Source organism: Myotis myotis, unplaced genomic scaffold (assembly GCF_014108235.1).
Source record: "Myotis myotis isolate mMyoMyo1 unplaced genomic scaffold, mMyoMyo1.p scaffold_m19_p_9, whole genome shotgun sequence".
NCBI lineage: Eukaryota > Metazoa > Chordata > Mammalia > Chiroptera > Vespertilionidae > Myotis > Myotis myotis.
In genome coordinates, this window is record NW_023416401.1 from 49,998,911 (window position 1) to 50,007,810 (window position 8,900).

The following is an 8,900-nucleotide window of genomic DNA, read 5'->3' on the forward strand; positions in this document are numbered from 1 at the left end:
AAAGTCAGAAAGCAGATTAGTGAGTGCCAGGGGCGAGAGGAGCTAGAAACAGAGAGTGACTTCTTAATGGGAATGGGGCTTTATTTTGGGGTGTTGAAATATTTTAGAAGTAGATAAAGGGGATGATTGCATAGCACTGTGAATGTACTAAATGCCATTAATTATTCACTTAAAAGTGGTTAACTTTGTGTTATTTGAATTTCAGGTAAATTAAAAATGATCTTGCAGGAGCTGAAAGAATAGAGGGTCGGGTCGAAAAGTTGACCTTGAACTGAAAAAAGGAGACAGGATGGATTTTAGGGTATAAAGTTAAAGAAAAAAATTGTAATGGTTTTAATTTTCTCACTGAAGTAATAAAAAGATAATTTGTCTCCCTTTGGTATTGTTGTGAGGATGGATGGGTGGATGGATGGATGGATGGATGGATGGATGGATGGATGGATAGACGAATGGATGGATGGATGGATGGATGGATGGATGGATGGATGGATGGACGAATGGATGGCCTGGACCACAACAATGACTCACCACTGAGCATGTTTGACTGGTTCCTGAGCAAGGAGCAGATGATTCAAATTGCAATTGTTTTTTGTATTTGTTTTGAGCTAAACAAAAGAAATCTCAAGTGGGTATGCTTATTCTAAGGTCTTTGAAGGTACCACAGTCTCCCAGCAGTGCAGCTGCAGGGCCCTGAAGGCTCTGTTGATCCTCAGGCCCTGGCCTAGCTTCTAGTCAAGTCATCACCAAGCTTCTAGAATTTAAAATGGCCACTCTCTTTACCAGATCCCCTCTGATAATGAGGGATACTTGTGGCCAGGAGTTAGGTTGGGTTGTATGACCTGTTTAATTTCTCTCAGGAAAAAATACAAAGTAACATGAAACAATCTCTGAGTGCTTGCAACAGGAAATGCTACATAGAAATGTTTACTCTGCTACAATTGCAGAAGCTCCTAGGACTCAAATGATCATCATCGCCATCTCTACCATCATCGCCATCATCACTATCATCATCATCACCATTATCATTATCACCATCACCATCATGATCATCACATTGGGTCACCTTACATACCTTTTGGAATTCAAAGGCAAAGGAGATAGATGAATAACTGAATGAATGAATGATTATTTTGGTTGTAATTATTATATAATTAATTAATCAAAGCATGATAATGTCCAGCTCTGATCCTGGGGTAAGCGGGCAAGTGCTTTATCCTCAAAAGATGCCTAATTGAGAAGCCTATAAATCTCAGAAGGCTTTATTAATGATGACTGATTGTGTTAGCTCAGAATTTGAGATTCTTTTCATGTCACCCTGGAATGAAATGAACCTCTAACTATACAAGATCTGAAGGTTAATAGTAAAACTAGTAGCACAAGATTGATTAGAGGGAAAGAAGCAGCATTCTTTCCAGAAATTGGCCTTATTTGGGCATAATGTTCCTTCTACAAAGGGCTCTCGGGTCATCATTTGACCCTTTCCACCCTTGATTCTTTAATCATGGAAACTCAGATTCCCAAGTCCCTAATGGGAAGTGTGTGTTGTTCCAGGAAAGCTCTTTGATTAAATGGCAAGTTTTATTCCCTTGTACTTAAGTGGCATGGGTTTGTATAAAACATGCGCCACTTTACAAACACTCAGCTTACAACTGGCCTTTGCATTAGCCCCTGAAAGATACCAATCCCCCTCCATTCCTCTTCCCTCCAGTGGAAGGCCTGCCACTGCCCCCAGGTCTTCCTCTTCCTGCCTGGGCTGCTCTCCTCCCCAGGCCCCGGAGTGCTGCGGTTACTGTGGTAACAGTAAGTGCATTTCTGGTATTTGTGGGTTCGCCTACGCACCTACTCACCATGACTCACGTTATTTCTATGGGAAAATGCTTTCTGAGGTTTAAACCAACAATTTACAACTTGCACTAGAGTATTTATATTGCCTTTATAATGCCTCGTCCTGGAGTTCTGTGTAATGAATGGTCATAATCATCAAAATGAACCAGTGAAAGTCAATTACCTTAGTATCTGTAGTCAGTTTTTTCATCTGTACAATGGGACTGCAAGGACCAAATGGGGGAATCATGTGAAATTGCTTTAGAAGCTGTGGGGTAATACATAAATTCAAATATTTTTATCTATAGTGCATTTGTATAAGCAAGGACTCTAGAGGAGGACTTCCGTGGTTCACATCCCAGATTGGAACCATTCTATTTCACAGGAAGTCCTCACTTAACATCGTCAATAGGTTTTGCGACTTTAAGTGAAGGAACATTATGTCCAAATAAGGCCATAGTATAATGACACTGATTTCACCATAGGCTAATTGAGGGAAACAAGAGTCAAGTTTCTACGGCATCTCATCAATTTTATAATGAGACAAAGTTGAGCCAAACAATGTTATTCAAGAACCTGCTATATCTGAAGTATTGACCATTCATTCTATTTGAACTGTGCTAGCTATGTGTACCAGTTACATAACTGCTCTGAGCCTTACTCTCTCATTGAGGATAACAATGGGAACTATAGGAAATGATGGTTGTGAGGATTAGAGTGTTAAAGGTGCTTGGCACACATTAAGTGTTATGTAAGTGCCTGCTATCATCCTCATTGCCTTTGACTTTAGCAGCAGCCGTGTCTGGGAGAGGCAATGTGTTCTAAAAGAAAGACAATGGTCTGGGAATCTGATAGGGCTGAGTACAGTCAATGATTCTTATAATAGTAACTATATATAGCTGCTTTTGGTCATTCAAGAGGAAAGTTGGTAATTGTTTTAGGTATTTGTTTATTTAGGCTTAGGCACCTCTAGATAAACTGTGAAGTAGATTAGTGTTTATCTTCATAACTCCCCCCCCCTTTTTTTTTCTTTTAGTCCACATGGCTGTGGGTGTGGATTAAAAGCCTGAGGCTTCTTAGCATGGATTCTGAGAAGCACTCACCTGCGTTTGTTTTCTCACCAGCAGCTGTCAACTTCTGGTCAACTCTGCAGACTGGATGCATGCCTTTATTTCTATCCCTCTCCACTCCACTAAGACAGCCATAAAGTAATAAAATAGAAGTAAGCAAATGGAAGAGGAAATGCAAAAATAGTCAATAAAATTTTTAGAGATGCAAAGTGTTTAGACAAAATGTAATTTGGTTTCAGTTTTCTCCATTCTGGTATATGACTATCCCTGGAGAAGCCAACAAAATGTAAACTGAATCCACCATGAATCCTCAAAAAGGCTGAGGATCTGGAAGCACCAGACATCTCTGAATGAGGGGTTAGGATGAGGCTGAAAACAAGAGGAGTCATCTATACGTCTGTATAAGAAGGAGCTACACCCCCAGCTCTTCCTAGCCCCACACAGCCAAGGGCCATTGCTCCTCTACCATCCAGCAGATGACAGATTCACTATCTGAAGAGGCTGAGCCTGAGATATTCTGATCCAGGGGACATGAAGCACAGTAGCAAGCAAGAATTGAAAAGAGTAAGTCTCCCAGAAGTTGAATATGACAAGCAACCCCCACCTGCCCACCTGGAGACAGTGAACTGGCACCCTGCTTTCTCTGCAGTCTCTGCATTGAAGATCCAGGGAACTACCATTCCATAGACTGCAAGGTGAATGGTGCTCCCTGAGGCTGTGCAGTGAGGTGGCCCTGCAGGAATTGGTTAGCTTCTGCCCACCCTCTTCCCATCTCTGGCCTTGCAGCTGTTTCTAGCAGGAAGAAAAATCATTCATGCCAACTGTGACTCCAATTTACATCTCACTGGACAGAACTGTGTCACATGACTGGAGCTATCACAAAGGTGGCTGGGACAGTCTAGTTAGGCATGTTGCTATTCTGTACAGAGACTTTCTATCAATAAGAATGAAGGAAAGATGTGTTAGGTAGGCAATTAGCAATCTCAACTGCAGAAATAAACATTTTCTCTAGAACTAAACGACATGGCTTCTCACCTGTAAAGGGTCACCGAGCTCCTAGAATAAAAGAAACCCCACAATAAGCCATAACATTGTGAAATTTAAGACACCAGAGATTGTCTTTTTAATCCTAAAAGCTGTCAGAGAGAACAAGCAGATAACACATAGGATATCAATAAGAAGCCTTGGTCTCAATAGCAGCACTGGAAGTAGGCCCTTTAAATGGCTTGGTCAAATGTTTCTTGACATTGACCATCTACCATGGGACCTGTACTTGTGTCCTTGACCACAAAAACCAGAAGGTACAAACCTACTGAAGAAGTATCAGCATATCTTTCAAGTTAATATTTATTTTAAGAAGTTATTTTAGGCAGCTATTCCCAAAGGCAACAATTTGCCATGTGTAGCTGTCATTTACATATCACTCTGGGAAGCAGGACTTTTTGTTGATATCAAATTACTATTCTAAGTTCATTTTGCTCCTTTGTATTTCAAATTTTCTTGCAGATATGAGAAATGAGGCGATCACTGTCAGTGTTGGCTCCATCAGCAGCAGCAGAACTTTGCACATGGTTGGTTAGTGAGGGTGGTTTGACATGGTGTCATCAGGTATTTCAAAAAGAAAAGCAGTTCCACCCAATGATAATGGCTCTTATTTGTTGTAGTAGTTTCAGACCGTTCATGGAATTAAGGTAAAGTTTTGGAGCTTTCTTCCTCTATTAAAAGTGAAATGTCTGACTTTATTGCTAATTCTATTATAAATTCAGTTCAAAAGGTCACCATTAAAAATAAAAGAATTTCATCTGAGAGATGAAAATCAAAACAACAAGGAGATATCATCTCCTACCTGTCATCAACAAATGACTATCATCAACAAATCAACAAACGACAAGTGCTGGCAAGGATGTGGAGAAAAAGGAACCCCCATGCACTGCTAGTGGAAATGCAGGCTGGTGAAGCCACTATGAAAGACAGTATGGAGTTTCCTCAAAAAGTTTAAAATGGGACTCCCATTTGACTCAGTGATCCCACTTCTAGGACAATATCCCAAGAAATCAGAAACACTAATCAGAAAGGATATATGCACCCCTATGCTCATAGCAGTACAATTTACAATAGCTAAGATTTGGAAATAACCTAAGTGCCCATCAGCATATGAGTGGATTAAAAAACTGTAGGTACATCTACACAATGGAATACTACACCGCTATAAAAAAGAAGGAACTTTTACCATTTGCAACAGCATGGATGGAACTGGAGAGCATTATGCTAAGAGAAATAAGCCAGTCGGAGAAAGATAAATATCACATGATCTCACTCATATATGGGATATAATGATCAACATAAACTGATGAACAAAAATAGATCCAGAGACAAATGTCAGAGGAGGTGGAGGAGGGGGGTTAGAGATCAACCAAAGGATTCGTATGCATGCATATTAGCATAACCAATGGACATAGACACTGGGGTGGTGGGAGCTTGCCCTCAGGGGTGAGAATGGCTGTGTAGGGGGGATCAATCAGGGGAAAAAGGAGACATATGTAAAACTTTAGACAATAAAAAATAAAAATAAAAGGATTTGATTTTGCAAGGAAAATGTAAATACACTTTTTGAAGGAATACTGCACCATGGAAAAAATAATACACTTACTCTCAATATTGTTAAGAAGCCAAATGGTCTTGGCAATGATTTCTTGGATATGACACCAAAAGCAGAGGCAACAAAAGCAAAAAATAGACAAGTCGGGCTACATCAAACTAAAAAGCTCCTTTTAGTTTGCAGCAAAGAAAACAACCCTCAGAATGAAAAGGCAACCTACAGATTGGGAGAAAATATTTGCAAACCATAGTCTGATGAGGGATTAATATATCTAAAATATAAGGAACTCCTATAACTGAATAACAAAAAAAAATTTTATGGGCAAAGCATTAGTCTGTTCTCTATATCTATGAGTCTGTTTCAATTTTGTTTATTCTGTTCTTTAGATTCCACATATAAGTGAAATCATATAGAATTTGTCTTTATCTGACTTATTTCACTTATGTAATACTATCTAGGTCCATCCATACTGGGTGAAAAAAATGAAGGGATTAAAAAGTGCATATTGAGCCTGGCCCATGTGGCTCAGTGGTTGAGTGTCACCCTATAAACCAGGAGGTCATGGTTCAATTCCAGGTCAGGGCACATGTCAGGGTTGCAGGCTCAATCCCCAGTGTGGGGCATTCAGGAGGCAGACAAACAATGATTCTCTCTAATCATTGATGTTTTTATCTCTCTTTCTCTCTCCCTTCCTCTCTGAAATCAATAAAAACATATTTTTTAAAAAAGGGGTACAAATTGATAATTATAAAATAGCCAGGGGGATGTAAAGTACAGCATAGGGAATCTATAATAATAAAAGCATAATATGCTAATTAGACCCGATGTCCTTCCAGACAAAGCCACAGAGAGCGGGGATGAAGCAGAGGCAGCAGAGGCCCCTCGGTCATGGCAGCAGGTGGAGGCCAGGGCCAAGGCCCTTGCACGAATTTCATGCACTGGGCCTCTAGTATAGTCAATAGTGTTGTAATAACTATGTATGGTGCCAGGTGGGTACTTGAAATATCGACAGAACACTTTGTAAAGCATGTGATTGCCTAACCACTATGCTGTACACCTGAAACTAATACAAAATAATATTGAATGCAAATTGTAATTTTCAAAAAGACAAAGATTTAAAATAATCCATTTTTAAAAAATGGGCAAAGCACTTGAATAGACATTTTCTAGAAGATAGCATTCAAATGGTCAACAGGTACAAGAAAAGATGCACAACATCACTAATCAGGGAAATGCATCTCCTCTCTGGACCTCAACAAGTCCTTCCTGACCTGCCTCCCTGCTTCCCACTCTTGCCCCTTTTGCAAACCATTCTCCTTGCAGAAACTAGGATATCATTTAAAAACAGAAAGCCAGACTTATGGGTCCTCTGTGCTTAAAAATTCTCTAATGAGAGAATAAATTTCACTTTCTACTCTAACCTTCTAAGGCCCACATGATTGAGCTCCTGTTTGCTTCTCTATCCCATCTTCTGCCTCTCTGCCTCTCACTTGCTATACTCATCCAGGCTAACTTTTGGGAAATTCCTAGAACATATTAAGATCTTTGTCACCACAGGGACTTTGCACTAAAGCATTTCATTTGTCTGGATATCATTCCCTCAGATCCACATGTAGCCGGCTACCAGCTGCTCAGAGAGGGTTTTTCTAACCAGCCAATCCAATGCCACTCTCTGACACTTTACTCCATTTTATTTTTTTAAAATATAACCACTGAAAAGCATTGCTTCTTTTTAAAAAAAAAATTTTTTTTATTGAGTTTTAGAAAGAGAGGAAAGAAAAGGGGAGGAGAGAGAGAGAGTGAGAGAGAGAAACATCGATGTGAGAGAGAAACATTCAGCACACTTCCTAGTGGGGAATTGATTCTACATTCAAACTGGCAACCTTTCAGTGCACAGGATGATGCCAAACAACTGAGCCACATTGGCCAGAGAAGCATTGCTTCTCTAAATAGGTTTACTTTTGGGGGCTCTGTATTTTTCACTAGAATGTAAGTGCCACAAGAATAAGATTGCCAGATTTAGCAAATAAAAATACAAAGTACCCAGTTACATTCCAATTTCAGATAAACAAAGAATTTTTAGTATAAGTATGTCCCATGTAATATTTGAGATATACTTAATACTAAGAAAAATGTTTTCATTGCTTATCTGATATTCAGATTTAACTGGGCATCCTGTATTTTATCTGCAACCCTAACTAAGAGCTAAAACCTCGACTGTTTCGTCAACCTCAGCACATTCAGTGATGTCTGATATGTGACAAGCACCCAATTAAGTGTTGATGAAATAATATAATGATTGAATGAATGAAAGAAAATAAAGGTCTCAACTTCTACAATCCTCAACCTAAAAACTAGTTTTAGTTATTGTGATAGTTAATTTTATATGTGACCTTGAATGGGCTGAGGGATACCCGGATATCTGGTAAACCATTATTTGTGGGTGTGTCTGCAAGGGTGTTCCTGGATGAGATTAGCATTTGATTTAGTAAACTGAATAAAGAAGAAGGCCTTCTCCAATATGGGTGGGCATCACCCAATCCACTGAAGGCCAGAATAGAACAAAAAGGTGGAGGAAGGGTGAATTTGTTCTTTGTCTGTTGGAGCTGAGACATCCATCTTCTCCTGCCCTTGGACATGGACACTCCTGGTTCTTCAGGTTTTGGACTCAGACATGGACTTATACCATCAGACCCCTGACTCTCAGGCCTTCTGACTCTGAATTAAGCTGCTGGCTTTCTTGGTTCTCCAGCTTGCAGAAGGCAGATCGTGGGATTCTCAGCCTCCATAACTGCTGAGCCAATTCCTATAATAAATCTCTTCTTATGTATATCTATATATAGCCTATTGGTTCTGTTTCTCTGGAAAACTGTGACTAATACAGTTATCCAGACTGTAACCCAGTGCTTCTCCAACTTTAGCCTATACCAGAATCCCCTGGGTCTGTTCCAACACAGATTGCTGAGCCCGGGCTGCAGAGAACCTGATTCGGTGGGTCTGGCGTGGGGCCTGAGAGTGTGCATTTACATCACCTTCCCAGAGGAGGCTCAGGCTGCTGGTTCAGGGCCACACTTTGAGAACCACTGATCTAGCTCCCAGTTGATGTCTCTGCCTGCTTATCCAACAGCCAACCTTCATTTGGATTCAAATTTAAAGATACAGGAAAGAACATTGGAGTGTGTGGAAACAAAAAGTGGACTGGTTCTCACTCTGTAAAGCAGGATTCCCTTCTGCACCATGCCTGGCCTTTAGCTTTATTCAGCTGAATCAATGTTTTTTTAAAAAGAACAGCCTCTAGCCCTGGTTGGTTTGTCTCAGTGGAAAGAGCATCAACTTGAGGACTAAAGGGTCCTGGGTTTGATTCCGGTCAAAGGCACATGCCCCAGTTGTAGGCTCAATCCCCAATA